Genomic DNA, 17,910 nt, shown 5'->3' with positions numbered 1-17,910 from the left:
GAGCGCTGATTGTTTACAGATTGAATTGGAATCCATGTAGAGAAATTCGATTGTAAATCTCGTTTTGAGTACTTGAATTTTTTAAATTTCTTAGGTTTGTGTTCAACAAAGTCGGCTAATGCCTTATCATCATCTGAATCAGATTGATTTGGTAGATTAACTTGACACTCTGCCCTAATTTGACATCCAGGTAAATCCTCAATATCAACATTATCTTCTTCACCCGAATCCTCATCGGTAACGTCACCGTTAGCATTTTCAGGAGGCAGAATTGCAATGCTATCTGGAACGTCCATATCTTCTTTTTTCTATTTCTTCAAGTAGCTCCGCTAGCGTAAGGGGCTTTTTCCAGTACGAACGACTGAGAAAAATAAAAAAACATTTATTAGTAATACAGAACACTGTAGACGCCGATTGTCCTACTGGCCTTTTAAAAGAACATGATACTTTGAGCACATGTTATGATATTATTACCGACAAAAATTCTTTTATATATGCGTTAAATAATTATTTCATCTCTAAACTTTATATTTTATCACGATCCGACATCACTTATTATAAACAAAACAGAAATAGTTTACCTAGCTTTATCCATTTCAAGTAGCTGAAATCACTCCTACACAAAAACTTCCTGACACACTGGAAATTATTTACTGAATGATTCATAATAAGATTCGATGGGTAATATGATAATTTAGGATTGTAAAACTAATACGGCATCTACATTTGAAAAGTTTAAATTTGTAATGTACTAGAAGAAACCTTCTGGCCTTTATAAAGGACGGTAGGTTCAAATGGGTTAAGATTGCCACTCCATTCAACAACAAATACTAAAGTTGCAATATATTCTGATATACAGTATTAGTTAGAGTGATCCAGTATTTCTATATACTCCAAAATTATGTAACAAATTGAAACATAAATTTACTAGTAATAAGTATGGACGAATTTCACTAATAAGAAAGTAAATTCTAGGGCATTAATTTAGAAAGCCATTTAGAAAAAAAATGTAATTGCCAAAAAAAGCAAGTGATATCTGGTATATTGTATTGGTACGAAAAGTTCGTGACCTGCAACTGAAATTATTCTTTCAAGCAACTTTTATTTTTTAACATAATATCCCTTTAAAGGAAAATTAAGTTAAGTTTTTACTCGGTCGCAAGGTATATACGGACGCAAGAAACACGAAAGCTGAAATCGATAATAGACTACATAATAATCAAACAAGATACCACAATAAAGATCAAAAATGTGCGAGTCAGAAGGGGAGCAGAATGGGGAACGGACCATAAACTACTGACAGAAAAAATGGGCATTAATTGGAAACATAACAAGAGCCCCTCTACAGAAGAACCGTTGAACACTATAAGAGAAAAACAATACAATATAGAACTACTCCAAGAACAATCAATAAGAGAACTATACCAACTACGTCTAGACCAAAAATTAATAGAATTTAGATACGGCAACATCGAAAAAATATACGAGCATATAAAGACGAGTAAGCAGCATTCAAAGTCCTTGGAGAAAAAGAACTTTTAACAAATAAACAGCACTATTATGAAATAAATTAACCAACAAAAAGAATAATTGAAAAAAAAGCAACTATACAAAAAATGGCTGACTACAAACAACGAAGAAATTTATAAAGAATATAGAGAAAAAGATAGAGAAGTGAAAAAACAAATAACACAACAAAAGAATGAAGAATGGGAAAGAACCTGCTTGAATATTGAAACATATGTAGGAGGCACAAGAACTTCGGAGTCATGGAAAGTACTGAGAGGATTGAAACAAAACTCAAAAGAAAAAATTAAATGGGGAAATATACAAGACAAAGAATGGAAGGACTATTACAAGGAACTGTTAACAGAACAAAGACCACAGAGAAGAAAACAAGCGAAGACGAAGCAGATCCCCACAACAGATAGGGAAATGAGAACGGCCATAAAAGCAATGAAAAAGAAGAAAGCACCGGGACCTGGAGGCATCTTACCTGAGCTTATAAAATACGGATCAAAAAAATTACACCGGATGATACAATGGATATTTCAGAAAGCCATAAATGGAGAACAGCTCCCAAAGGAATGGACGGCGGCATATATGACATCTATATTTAAGAAAGGAGATAGAAAACGATGCGAAAACTACAGAGGAATAAGCGTAATATCATCAATAGGAATATTATATGGGAAGATACTGCGAAAAAAGATAGAGCAAGCGATAAAAGGCAAAATCGGGGAGGATCAGGCAGGCTTCACGGCAGGAAGATCATGCATAGACCACATATACACACTGGAACAACTGTTGGAAAAGAAAAAAGCAAAAAATAGAGATATACACTTGGCATTTGTGGATCTGAGAAAGGCGTATGACTCTGTACCAAGGTCAGAACTATGGGAGGCAATGTACAAATTAGAAATACAGACGGAACTCATAGAAGCTACAAAAGCTCTGTATAAAGAAAATAAAGTGTCCATTAAAATGGAAACAAGAATCATAGGAGACTTCACCACAACAAAAGGGCTCCTGCAGGGTTGTTCCACATCTCCAACCCTATTCAAAATATACTTAGAGAAAGCCTTGACTACATGGAAAAGAAAATGCGAAGGCATGGGAGTACCGGTACGGAACGAATACCTATATACGTTAAGTTTTGCAGACGATCAAGTAGTGATTGCACAAGACCAAGACGACCTCAGCTACATGATGAAGAAACTACAAGAAGAATATACCAAGGCTGGCCTAGATATTAACCTCGCGAAAACAGAGTACCTATCTACAAGTGAAGAAGGCATAGAAGATCTACAGATTGATGACAACGTAACAATCAAAGGAAAGGATAAATTTAAAAAATTTTGGTTTATATTCACGAAAAAGGCAACAACAGAGGAAGAAATTACACAAAGATTAGGACAAACAAGAACAGCAATCCGACAACTTAACTCAGTATGGTGGGATAGACACCTAAATATAAGGACAAAAACACAGATTTATAAAACATTAGTTCGAAGTATTATGACATATGGGGCTGAAAATTAGATCATAAACAAGAAAAACAGCAGTAAGATAGTAGCAACAGAGAGGGAATGCCTGCGAAGATGCTGCAGAGTAACAAGAATGGATAGGAGAAGTAATGACGAAATAAAGCAAACAACATCAATGTTTTGTATAAAACTTAATGAGGTCGCTGGTTAAATGATATTCGATAAATAATAATAACGAAAAAAATGAAATAATTTGTTTGTAAATCAATTAGCGAAAAATAGCAAATAAAACTGTCAATAAATTAGGAAAGAAACTGGTCTTACTCATTATTGTTGTCTGTACAAAGAATATAGACTTACCTTTTGAAATATTGATGTCGTAGCTAAGGAAATCTCGTTGGTACCGTCGGGGCGTCGGCCGACGCAGCTCTCTGGCACGAGAGCCAACAAACTTGGTGCGTTTCGTTTTCTGTCTTGAGATGAAGTGTCTTGAGTTGAGACTTAAGACGGTCAGAAACCACCCTCCTAACCGTTGCGTGTGGTCTGTATACCAAGAGGGTACACCAATAAATCACTCTATTGTGTTGTAATTGAGACCGTAATACGAAACCGTACTTGTACACTTGTGTGTATTGGCGACACAAGACAAAAGAGAAGTCAAATTCTCCGCACTTAAACATAATACATGAGATGACCAGATTTTACAGGAAACAATATATTTACCAAAGTCGTTAGGATACATAGCATTATATTAGATCACATTACAGTACCGTAACAGAAATATGAATAGTAAAAATATGAAAAGAAATAGTATATACTTTCCCAAACAATCAATAAAAACAGACATACTAACATACATAGAACAAAAAAGACTAAAGTGGTATGGGCATGTAAGAAGAACTAGTGACAGTAGATGGATAAAAAGAATAACCGAATGGAGCCCCATAGGAAGAAGGAAAAAAGGACGACCCCGAAAATCCTGGAGGAACGAAGTTCTCTCTTAGAGTAAGAGAGGTCTAAACGATGGAGAATGGGACAACAGAGAGAGATGGAAACGGTTGAGCGAGGGAAGGCAGTGAATACTGTAGAATCCCTGAATATAAATATATATATATATGTATATATATATATATATATATATATATATATATATATATATATATATATATATATATATATTACTCGGTACAAGTGTATAGACGGGTTTGAGACAGTTGAAATGTGTAGTATGAGATAGTACAAAGAGACTCTTATCTAGGGATTCTTAAATTTTCTAGTGAAACTATTTTTAAATAACCAGTCAAAACGGCATACTCATTATATTGTTTATAATTTAAAAACTTGTCTATTTAGCGACAATATTAAGGGCTGAAATTAACCAATCTTTTATAAGAAAAGTCAAAGTTTTTAGCAAAACTTTTAGCAAACAAAATTATTAAAAATTGTTTAAACAGGAGTGTTATAAACAAAGAGTACTTTGCGTTCCGATTAGAATAAGAGTGGGGGCAGCCGACTAAGAAGCCAGCCGCGTTCTCCAAAAAATCAAACACCGACATATCTCGGGTTCTAATGGACTAAATTTGCTCTTTCTTTTTTTTTTAATTGTGGTACACAGTTATAATAATGACAATTATCATATTTTTATTGCAAAATTATCAAAAACAAAGCAGCTAATAACTACAGAATGTAAAAACCTTTTCGTAAGTCGCTTTTTTTGTTATTTATTTACTTATTTAAAATATAATTATATTTAATACATATCATTTACAAACAGTATTAAATTGTTATATTTAAAAAAAATTCCTTATTCTCTAATTAAATTTGATCAGTTTTTTAGTATAAAAAAATATTATTTTAAGAACAAAAAATCGTATATACAATTATTAAGATATTAACATTATTAGATATATATATTATAAGAAGTTATAACTTCTTAAAGTTTAAATTCATTAATTGATTTTTTCTCGCATATTAATTATAGTCAGGGTAGACTGGCTGAGAAAATAATCTTATTACATATTTTTCCACAATCTTTTTTGAAATCGTCCTGTTATAACAAAAGTACATGTTGCCAAGACAAAATGATTGTCAATTTTGTTAACAAAATTATTGTTATCTAATTATTATCTTTCTGTCTTTATTCTGTACTTTTCTAGTAACTATACTGTGCAACGTGGCCTTCGTTAAGTTTTGGTGAACGATCAGCTTCTTCATTCATCTACTTTTGATAGCTTTTTCGATACAGTACACTAAGTTTGTGTGCAACAACCCTTCTATGTAGATATTGGCGTGTTTGCTGAATACGTGTGTTTGCAGTTTACGAATTCGTAAACTAGTTCGTAAGTTTGGATTATGCAATTTGCAATTGAGTAAAATTTTGCAATGGTAGTTTAATATGTTCTATTTTGTGATATTGACGATTTATTTAATTTTAGTAAATTTTAATTGTTGTTGTTATTTTTTTGATTTTTGTAAGCTTTGTCCATAAAATTGTACAATTTTCAGTGACAAAGCATATTTCAATTCTATAATATATGTTGAATTGCAGTCTTTACAATTTATTTTATATTTCTAACAGACCGACAAATACGTGAATTAGGAAAGTTTCTGTTTAAGAATACACGGTCAGGAAATATCAAATTACGTGACGAAGAGAGTCCGTTATACAACATATAGACTTTTTCAATCTTATTAAAATCTATAAAAAATCTATAAAAAAATAATAAATAAATAATGAAATTAGGTAATTAATTTAATTTTAAAAATATTATTGAAATATTTAAAATACAGAAAACATAAAACAAAGATTCGCGCTAGTCTACAGTACCGCCTGCTGTACCACTTTTTTGTTTTGTAATAAGAGCAAGAACAAATAAAACGGATGTTTTACCAACATATGATCATGCCACATATAATTGATCACCAGAAAGACGTGGGTTTTCTAGATTCAGACCACAAACACCCAATAATTGGCCTTGTTATTTGTTAATCGTCATCACGAATGTAACACGAATTTGAAATCGAATTCGTTTAAACTCAAAAGGCATATCGGTTAGCATGTATACCTTTGGATAGTAAAAAGTAATAGTTTTATAGTAAATAGGATCGGTTTTACATTATATTTTGGAAATTTTCGATGGAAATATACGCAATAGAGTTAGGACGGGATGGATAAACTAGAATGAGACCAGTGGGGTGTTCTGTGACGACATATTCCAATGAAACTGAAATGAAAATTTTATAAAACTGCCATAAGAGTAGCTATCATATACGGAACTGAATTTTGGGCAGCTAAAAATAAAGGAACGACGAATTCATGTGGCTCAAATGATAATGTTTATGAGTCAATTGACAAAAAAAGCATAAAATTAGAAATCTAATATTTTATTAGAAATATTTGCTGAGTTCCAATTTTCAAGGAATAGGCAGGGCAAGAAGAACAAAGAAGACCGGTGGGATACACTCAGATAGGACATGCTTCTGAAGATATGTATATTGGTATGAACTTATGGAGAAATATAAGGTAAATTCTAATTTTTAATTTTGTTTAAATTGTTTTTTAAATTTTTTATAATATTAAACTTTTTATAAAGATGTAAGAATGTATTAATTTGTAAAGGAAATTTCTGTTTTTCAGATTTAAATTAATATCTCTATTAAAATCTATATTACGGCTAATAATAAATATAGCTTATATTATGAAATAACATAGTATTTTTGATTTCTCTAACAATCTTCTGTTCTCTTGGATCACATATAAATAAATGCTAACAGGTATGTTGAACGAACATACCTACAAGGTAGACGTGGTTGTTTCGTGGAGTTTTTTTTTGGTTACTCGAAGAAAAGATAAAGTGTCGCCATTTTCCTTTATTTAGTTAAATTTTTGCCCATGTTCTTCTAATTAGTAATATAGGTTACTGTAATTGTAAGATAAGATCAATGACGTATAATATATATTTATTATATGTCATTGGGTAAGATAAACATACACTTACTATAAAAATAAAATGACGTTTAACAAACGCCAACGCTTTGCTAAAATAAAATAAAATTAAGACTAAATAAGATTAAATAAAATTAAATAAAGGTAAATATAGTTAAATAAAATTATATCAAGTTAAACAGAATTACGTAGAATTAAATAACAATTAAATGTAAAAGCTATACCTATACAAAATGCTGCATTATTATTTCTGGCTTAATTTTCCATACAAAATCCCATAAGAAAATGCTAAGGTCCAGTCTGCGAATTTGTTGAAACAAAAAAAAAATACCCATTGCGGCATTGCTAAGAGGGCATTACATAATATCTCCTTTGTTATTGGTCCGATTGGACCAATCTACAAATAAAAAAGTTTTCCATATGGGCAGAATTAATTGGACGATATGGGAATCTTTTTTATTTTTGGTCTTATGAAAAAAGTTAGTCTTCATAAAAAGTTTTGCATGTTTTAAAACCTTAAATACAATCATCAAATATTAAATGATTTTAGTCATATACACAGTTTTCCAAAAAATATGAGTTGTGGATATTAAAAGTTAACTCTTACATAAAATTCATAGTTTTGACAAACCTCGTATATGACCGAAAAAATTTAATAACTGATGATTGTATTATAGGTTTTAGTTCATTTAAAACTTTTTATAAACTTGATAACTATAATAAACTTAATAACTAGAATAGATAATTTTTTTCACAAAACTAAAAATGAAAGTTTCCTATATGGTGGGGACTTAATTGGATACAATATCTTCATACAACAAAGTCTGTACTTAGTCCGTTATTATTATTTAATTTTATAGCTAACTTAAAATGTTTTATTACGGAAATCTTTAATTTTAATTGGCCACCAGCAGGGAAGTGAAGAAGATTAAATACTACAACCGCCATCAATCTATTACTTTAAATCCCTTCAGAAAAACACCTTAATTGAAAAGTTTTTCTCCTTTCGACTCTCAAGAGAGGGGTGGGTAATAGTTCAATCTGACGTGGGTTAAAGGCACAACTACGACGGTAAACCATCGGATTAAACTGGCTTTTATTAATGTTTATTTCTCGAGTACGTTACGCAAAACTAATTAGAGTTTGTAGTGAACTTATTTATTAGAGCATGGGAATTTCAAAAGGGTTTATTTCCTGCTAATTATATATATATATATATAATATATATATATATATATATATATATATATATATATATATATATATATATATATATATATATATATATATATATATATATAATTATATATAACATAAAAAACTCATTGTCTCAAAGTAAGAGATGTAGTTCTTCCAAATCCTCCCCCTTTTTTAAATTTAATGTTTGTTTCGTCCCCCCGTTTTTTAAGTGTTTTTTGTGTGTTTTCTGTGTGTTTTAAAGTGTCTCAATTTTAATTTTCAACTTTATATAATGAACTTTACATCCATTTGACACATATTACAAGATAACTCCATCAAAGAAATTTGATAATTACAAGCTAATCTAATTGCACACCCACACAATTTGTACATCATCTATCTTTATTTTATCTTTATTAGACAACACCCTAATATGGGTTTATTATTTTCAGCATTTATTTAAATTTGTATCGTGACCTGAAGATGCTTTGCATATTGTAGAAAGCGAAACCGGTCATCTGATTAGTTAAATTAAATTGATTGTGAGTAAGTCTAATTTATTATTTCTTTTACCTTTTGAAATGGACTCACACAAGCAACACATTCATGATTTATTTAAAGGGTTTGAAAAACAAAGTATTATTACGATGGAACGAAACTAACACCAAAGAACAAGTATCCAAAGTGGATAGTTACAAAAGATGCTCTATGTTTATGACCATTAGTCTTTATGCATAAATTTGCCCTTTTGCTTAGAGAACGCCGAATTATTTCAGTTATTTCCAGTTATTTCTAAATTCGTTGCAAGTATCCTGTATCCTTAACCAGAGTTGTGCACGATTTTGTATCGAGACGGAATAAACAAATGCCTTTATGTATCCCCAAACACAATGATCGCAGGGATTAAAATCCGGCGACCTTGCTATCCAAACAACTGGAACGCATCTTCCAATCCAGTAGTCTTCGTTACTTATTTTCAAGAAAGTCTCGTACATTCCTGTTAAAGTGGGCCGGACAGCCGTCATGTAGAAACCATCAAGTTTTGTCTAATATTTAAAGTCATATCATGGAACGCATTAGGTAAAACTTTTTGCATGAAACGTAAGTAATCAGCACAATTTAAACGAGCACGCAATTCCACATGCCCAAGTAGTTAATCGTTAACTATTCCTATTCAGACGTTTATGCTAAACGCTGATGCTTAAATTCTTGAACAGCGTGGGGATTGTTACATATTGTACGAATAATATTGTGCATTAAACACATTAAAAATTCCGTTTTTTGTGAATGTATCTTTGCCACAAAACAAAATGTATCTGAAAAAATCGTCATTTTAATTTTTCTGATTTTGTAACCATCTAGCGAATTCTTCACGAGCAGTAAAATTTCCTTCTGGCAGTGCATGTACCTTTGTAAAAGAATACAACATTTTCGTTGTGTAAGATATTTCCTACGGAAGATTTTGAAATTATGGGATACAAGGCAGATAGCCTTCGAACGCTAATTTCTGGATTTTACCAAACTGCCATTAAAATAACATCTTCATGTGCTGCTGTTACATCATCATGTTGTTGAGAGCTGTAAATATTGAGTGAGTGAGATCACGATTGGGAAATTTTTCAGGGTATCTACGTTGTGCTGCTCGAACGTTACACCTCATTTCACCATAAACTAACGTGCGGATTGACCACAATTTGACAATGATAAACGTAGGTTATAGTTCTATTGACAGGTCCACGGCCAACAAGTGCAAAAAATATTAATTTAACTTTTATGACGAAAAAATGAAACATTTTCAAATCGATTTTTCTAGAAAACGCTGTATCATATCGACTTAGAGTAAGAGTACCTTTTAGTACTAGAATATCTGAAAATTTAATATTCTAGTATTACGAATTACGAAGGTAAAACCAAAAAAGTTATGCGTTAAAATATTCGTTGACCTACCCAAAACGGACGCCTATGATCGATATTAGAAATTAGCAATTGATGATATCGATTTAACTCTGGAGGATAAATAATTGCACCAGTTTTCGTTTTTCTAAATAGAAGCGTTCTGGAGGTATTTAAAAAAACTAATTACAAAGCGCCATCTTTAAAGAGCTCACTTAGGAAGCACTTTTGGATTAGGTGAATTGGGTTAAATTATCTTTAAATTATCTGAGGAATCTCCGGTCTTCGTTTGTCAGGAGAGATTCTGGACACCCAGTATACATGTAAAGATGATCGCTGTAGAAAGTGCTTAGGATAACACGAAATTCAAAGTATATATGTCACATTACTAGATATCTGTATATTTTATGCTATGGAAGAGGTATACATGTATGCATACCTGATGATACTGACCTTGAAATCACGATAATGTGCTGGACATTTTCTACTTTTCGTTCTGTATATATTTGTCGAAGTTAAATTAATTACGGTGGATTTTATTTATAAAGACATGCTGATTGCATCTTCCTGTCCGATATCTGTTTATTCATTGAGAATAGTAAGTCCAGTGACGATGTATTGGTCTCCAGCTACCTCAAAACCGCCTGAGTAATAAAATTTTATCAATATTCATCAAGTTATTAAGTTTGTAACTTTCAGTACTTAAAAAGGAAGTTTTAAAATACATTTCTATATTGCACAAATTAACTATTATTACCTATTATTCTTCATGATTATATATAAACCAAAGTAGTGCGAGAAGGAGAACTATACGGTCTTAAGGTGAATGTAAAAAACCAAGACAATGGTAATTTCAAAAAAACACACACCAGTTATAAACATACTAGTCAACAACAATCTAGTTGAACAAGTGAAAAATTTAAGTATCTACCGCATGATAAAGTGTTATGTATATAGTGTACTATTACACGGCGTGGAAGCTTGGACGTTAACAGTCAGATCGTTACGACGTTTAGAGAACTTTGAGATGTGGGTATTTCGTCGTATGCTGAAAATTCCATGGACCGACCGCGTTAGAAATGAAGAAGTTTTAAGGCGTATGAATAGAGATCGTGAACTCACAGAAATTGTCAAGAAGCGTAAAACGTCTTATCTTGGACACATATTTAGACACAACAGGTATAACTTCCTTCAGCTTATTATGGAAGGGAAAATAGAAGGCAGACGCGGCCCGGATAGACGACAAATGACCTGGCTGCGCAACATCAAAGATTGGACAGGATTAGACTTTCAAAGTTTAATAAGGAAAGCCAAAAATATGGAAGACTTTGCAGAGGTCATCTAAGACGGCACCTAAAGAAGAAGATGATTACGTACGATCACAAAGTTTATAGAGATTATTACGAATCGAATGATTAAAACCGAATTCAAATCCAACTATTTTTGTGCTTTATTCCGTCGATTATTAGTAACTAGAATAGACTTTGACAATAGTTTAATAATGCTGATCTGTTAGCAATTCATAAATCACCAAACCAAGTAACAAATTACCATTATTGTCACAAAACACATAACCGTTATACCGTAGAAATTATATCCTAGAAATGAAATTTTATATAAATAATATTTCACTCCACCCAAGAAGGTCATATAAAAGGTAGGATATTTCTTTTTGTAAGATTACGATTAAAACACAAATGTTTAACAAAAACATATTTTTATTTACTAAAAGAAATCCCTCATTTCTTTTTAGTTACCACATTCACGGTTAGATTCAAATATATCATCATCTGGTGGTGTCACAGTAATGTCAGGTGGAGGTTTATTAGAAGGACCTAGACCAAAATAATTTTTTGCATATCACGCGTGCATTGCAATAAATCAAAAATAATTATAGAAAACATTTCAAAATTTTCCGTTATTCTAAATGTATTAATTATGTTTTATCAATCATCATCATCATTATTCTCTTTGCCTTTATCCCTATGCAAGATCGGCTTCCCTAATTACATTTCTTCATAAGTGTCTATCTAGAGTCATATCAATATTAATACCCTTTACCGACATGTCCTGCCCAAGGCGTCTCCCCCCAAAGCTAAGGTCTTTTTTGGTCTTCATCTCCTACTACTTCCAGGAACCCGCAGATCAGCAATTCTTTGTATTGGGTGATTACCGTCTCTACGTTGAACATGACTAAACCATCTTAACCTATGCTCTCTTATCTTAGCAACGATTGGTGCCACCCCTATATTTACCCCAATACACTCATTCCTAATTTTATTCTTTTTTGTCACTCCACTTATCCATCTAAGCATTCTCATTTCCGCTACATGCATTCGTTGTTCCTCTTTCTTTTTAGCTGCCCAATATTCAGTTCCGTACATCATAGCTGGTCTTATGGCTGTTTTATAGAATTTCACCTTCACCTTAATTGAATTTTTTTGTGACACAACACACTACTTGCTTCCAGCCACTTCATCCATCCAACCCTAATTCTACTGCATGCATCTCCCCCTATTCCCCCATTACTCTATAACACCGATCCTACGTACTTAAAACTATTATTTTTCACCGTCCAAATATATCATTATATTTATGCTAATTCTATCTTTAAATGAACATTCCAAATACTCTGTTTTTGTTCTACTAAGTTTTAAACCTTTTCCCTCAAGATCTTGTCTCCACTGTTCCAGTTTTTGTTCACTATTTCCTACTAACACTACATCATCAGCATACCCTAAGCACCATGGAATATTACTCTGTAGTTGTACTATTATTTGATCCAGAGTCGATGAGAATAAATAAGAACTAAGCACTGAGCCTTGGTGCAATCCTACTTTCATATGAAATTTATCATATTCACTTATCATATCTTATTCACTGGGGACTCCTTTCTTATTGAGTGCCATCACAGAATCTCCCGAGGAACTCTATCATATGATTTCTCAAGATCAATAAATAAGTACCATTACAGCGTTTGTTTATTCCTGTATTTTCCATCAATTGCCTTGCATTGCTTCTCCATTCGGCTGGCATTTGTCCAACTTCCATAGTTAACCAATTTGTCCTTGTCTCTCCTAATGCTTTCCACACTTTCCCAGGAATATCATCTGGTCCAACTGCTTTTCCTCTCTTTATTTTTTGAATCGGTTGAGCCACTTCTTCGTTTGTTATTTCGGTCACTATTGCTGTTACTGTCTCCGTTAATTCAACTGGTTGTCTGTCAAATCCTTCATTTCATAACCTGTCAAAGCACTTTTTCCTAATTTCCAAGGTACTAATTATGTTTTATCAATATGAATTATTAAAACAGAAAACCTTTTAATTTCTATAAATATTTTTACGTTGCAAACGTAATGCAGATACTTGTATAACTTTAATTACCAAATCTAACCAAAAGGCACTTTGTGCGCCCGGAAAAATGTCTGGATCCAAAAACAATATAACACCCACTGACAAAATATGCCCTGTCAGTAACATGGCAAAATGTACATTGGACGGACTGAAGTATGCGCTAATAGGGCTTAAATACAAAAGGGACATCTGCATACAATGAGGATGTTTTATACAGACTTAAGCTGCAGATTCTGTGACTAAAAATCTGAAACAATTAATCATATTTTGCATAAATGCGAGGCCCTAGGTTGCAGGCGACAAACACTTGAAGAACACAAAGTAACTCCAAAAATAATATATGGTACCCATTCACTGCAGCTGTACAAGCTGGTATAGGGTTCCAGAATTCTAGAAATAAATGGAAGGTATGAATTGGCTGCAGTACGATCGGTTTATAACAAATGATTTAAAAAAAAAATCAAAAAATAAATATTTTATAATTTTGAGTTACCCAAAATATATTAACAAAAATTATTTCAAATTATCCACTGTTAATGTTAATATTAACATTGGTTTTACAGTCGGTATAAATTATAGTTCTGAATATATGACCTTTCCCCGCATACTATTTTCTGGCTAATGGCATCTAAATGGATATTAAACCTGTTTTATGAGGCAATTACCCTACCAAGAAAGTGTATTGACACTACAGTGTAGACACATTTTACAATGAAATTTTGTATTCAATATGAGAATATGAGAAATCAGAGTATCAAAAATCAATTATTACGACTATTTTACCCCTTGTACAACTTGAAGTGACTCTTCTTTCCAATACATTAACATCAATTAGGCTATTAAAGGCTTATAAAATGGTTAGACTATCGCGATACCGATACATCCACATGCACCCTCTAACACCCCCATTTAAAAATACTACGAACACAGTCGAGCTATCACGAATAATAAATGGAGTAAATGCACCAAACGCATAAAACACCTTGTGTGTAACTTCCTACCGAAGGTAGAGATGGGTCATCCCAGTTAATATTAATATTAGGTCCATCGTAAGGATAAATCACCTAGGTGGTAGTCTGGAAGTAATATACAATTTGGACGGTTGGATATTTACTTCTAAATTGAATAATCGATTATTGATGTATATATTAATAATTTATCCATTTTACTCAACCAAGAAAGATTTCTACGAAACAAAATTGATTATGACAAATTACAAATTAGATAAAATATGATGTGACGTTACAATAGTTGTAATTAAAAAGACAGTTTTTGACGATTTGCCTTACAGTCAGGAAATCGTCTTCAAAAAAGATATATAAACACGAAAAAATATCAGTCCTCTATAAATAAAAATAATGTCTTTCTTATGATTAGCAGCAAATGAACTCTTAAGAGGTTAGAATTACATTACCTAATGAAAGTTGGCGATAATCCATGCAAATTTATCTCTTTCTTCGGTTTTTCTTAAAAGTGTTTGTTTAACTCGGTCCAGTCGCGAATGTTTTTCAGCTAGGATATTAATTTATCGTCCACCAGGACCACGTTTTCCTTCGATTTTACCCTTGATCATCAGCTGCAACAACTCCTAGATATCATTTTTAAGTATGTGTCCCAAATATGCAGTCTTTCTCTTTTTAATGGTGATCAAAAGTGTCTTTCCATTCTGTGCAACAACATTTCGTTCCTAATATGATCTGTCAATGTATTTTTCAAAGTCTCCTAAAAAACCACATCTCATAAGTTTCCAACTTTCTTATTAAGTTAACATTAACAGTCCAGTCTTCGGCGCCATAAAGGATAGAGTGGATATAACATTTTTCCATCCGACATAGGATTTGAATTTTGATTGCTATATTATTGATCTAATTTCTGAGAATGGATTTAGTTCTTCAGATTTTTTCTGCATTATATTAAGAAGTATATTAAGAAGAAGGAATTTTTCTGTTGGCTAAATGTACATTGCCATTGCCTTCATTGCCTTCATGCCAATTTTATTATTTGAGATCATCAAATTCTTAATTTTTAATTTTAGATCCATGTTTATTCATTTTAACATTTAGTGTTCTTGAAGTTTTACCCAAATTAAAATTTCATGAACACATCTCCTCGTTCTTTTTGTTCATTGTTGTATTTAGTGTTGGATAAATCAATTTTTTGGCTTTATTTAACACGGGAAGTTTAACGAATTTGTCCTTCTATATATATATATATATATATATATATATATATATATATATATATATATATATATATATATATATATATATATATATATTATTTCTAAATTATTATAAATAATTGACTTACTGGAATCAATAATTTCTGGCATGCATTGTTGTTTTCGAATATAGTTGCAACTAGATATGCACACGATGTCAACGACCATACTGTTGCATATTCATCTTTAACTAGTTATAATATATTCAGCTGTCACACGTCCCATCTCTACGCCAGATGCAAAATCGATACTCCCACACTGCGCACGTCCCATCTCACCCTCTGATGCCCTCCTATCAAAACTACTTTCCAGAGACGCTCTATCGCGACGACGTCGTCGTAACAATATTCCTGGAAAACGCGGAAGAGCATCCAGAGATGCATTAAGAGACGACGTGCGACGAGAAGCATCGGGATTTTATCGTCGGGCTAGTATTTACGAAAAACGCCGGGTGCGGGTGATTCGTTTGAACGGTTGTTGGACGTTGTCATTGAAAATTAAGGATTTTTTATGAAAGTGGTGTAGATAGTGCCAAAAATGGAAGAGATTTGGGATATGGTAAGTTAAGAAAGTCTTAGTTATTAATTTGATAATTTACCAAAATTGCTAGGCTATACAATTGTATCCCAATAACCAAAACTTTATGAGTTAACATAAAAAAATTTCTATATTAAAAAAAGAGATAATAAGTAAATATGTTTAAAGTTTTTGTTGTTTTTGCTTTGTTTGACTTTTGTTAGACTAGCATAAAAAACACTTAGGCTGGATAAACAAGTCTGGTGTTTTGTCAGAATAATACGGCAGTACTACAAAATAATAAAACAAGATATTTTACAACTGTATGAACCTATTTCTCATTCAGATGGTATCTTTGTTATAAAGGTTACCGCTTGATTTTTTAAAATGAGCTGAATAGATGTTCTGATATATAATATTTGGATTTTCGTTTTCTTTCCGTCTTTTGGATACTTTTTAGTGCGTTTCTAAATATTACTGCCAAATCTTCTACTTTAGAATTTATTTTCTAGTTTTCTAGTCTTCAAGGTCAATTTAATCTTTCTTTTTTTCAGTTCTTTTCGTATCTGTCCATACTTTACAATATGTCCATTTACGATAACTTTACAATAATATTTATCAAATTATATTTCGAAATAATTATTTTTAATGCTCTATCTGCTTTTAATGTCTATCTAATTTTCGTCTAGTTTGGCAGCTTTTTTATTTTTCCACTTAATTACTAACTGCCTCATCTAGTATCTATAGATATTAGAAGATGGCATTAGCTATTTATGGGTATATGCATATCTAAATATATATCTAATTTTTTTAGACTTTTAACAATTATTATTTTATTATTTATTAGAATCCCACTTACTTGTTATTTTTTTCAACATTTTGTTGAAAATTGTTCCTAAATATACGGAGTATACATGGACTAGTGAAGTCCATGTATCCATTGTTGCGTTTTTGATACGTTTAACTTTTAATTGCTTCTGTTATTTTTTGGTTTTTGATAAATTTTCGATAACAAGGTTTGTATATGTATGCTGAATTTTTTGTATTTAAAATATTTTTAAATCAGTATTCTCTTTGTCTTTATCCCTATGAGGGGTCGGCTTTCTTAATAAAATTTTTCCATAAGTTCAAGTATCAATTCCCTTTACCGACATGTTATGTCTAAGCGTCTCTCCCCAGTTATTCTTCGGTCTTCCTTTTCTACTTCTTCCAGGAACTAGCGGACCAGCGATTCTTCAGCGATCAGTATTGGATGATTAGCGTCCCGACGTTGAATATGCTCAAAACATCTTAACCTATGCTCTCTCATTTTGGCATCATTGGTGCAACTCCTACAATCATTAATAGTTTTATCCTTTTTTGCCAGTCCAGACATCTGTATAAGCATTGTTTTTTCGAGAGCTTGTCTCCACTGTTCCAGTTCAACTTCTTAATCTCTGTCAGTATATTTTTTACCAATACTACGTTTACTATATACTAGCATACATTAAGTACCAGGGAATGTTACCTTGTAGCTTCCCTATTATCTGATCCACCACTAATGAAAATAAACAAGGACTAAGCACTGAGCCCAGATGCAATCCTACTTTTACGTGAATTAGTCTCTCTCAGATCTGTCATAATACTAGTTGATACTCCCTCATACATGTCTCCCACAATCTACACATACTCACTTTTCTTATTGAGCGGCCATCACACATAATCTCTCGAGGAACACTTTCATATGCTTTCTCAAGATCAATGAATACCGTTTTAGCGCTTGTTTCTTTATTTCTCTATTTTTCTATCAGCTGCCTTATAATGAAAATTAAATC

General features: G+C 32.0%; 2 protein-coding genes across 3 annotated transcripts in view; both read left to right on the top strand.

The window, feature by feature from the left end:
• The window catches only part of LOC140434840 (protein no-on-transient A-like), a 335,075-nt gene that overhangs the window by 206,806 nt on the left and 110,359 nt on the right, over positions 1-17,910 (top strand). The gene's annotated exons all lie outside the window — the stretch shown is intronic.
• tinc (transmembrane protein tincar) overlaps positions 15,912-17,910 on the top strand; it is a 613,917-nt gene continuing 611,918 nt past the window's right edge. Inside the window, exon 1 of the mRNA XM_072523412.1 lies at positions 15,912-16,138. The gene's annotated coding sequence lies outside the window, so the exon portion shown is untranslated. The remainder of the gene's footprint in view (positions 16,139-17,910) is intronic.

Source organism: Diabrotica undecimpunctata, chromosome 2 (assembly GCF_040954645.1).
Source record: "Diabrotica undecimpunctata isolate CICGRU chromosome 2, icDiaUnde3, whole genome shotgun sequence".
Taxonomy (NCBI): Eukaryota; Metazoa; Arthropoda; class Insecta; order Coleoptera; family Chrysomelidae; genus Diabrotica; species Diabrotica undecimpunctata.
This window is presented reverse-complemented; position numbering and strand designations above follow the sequence as displayed.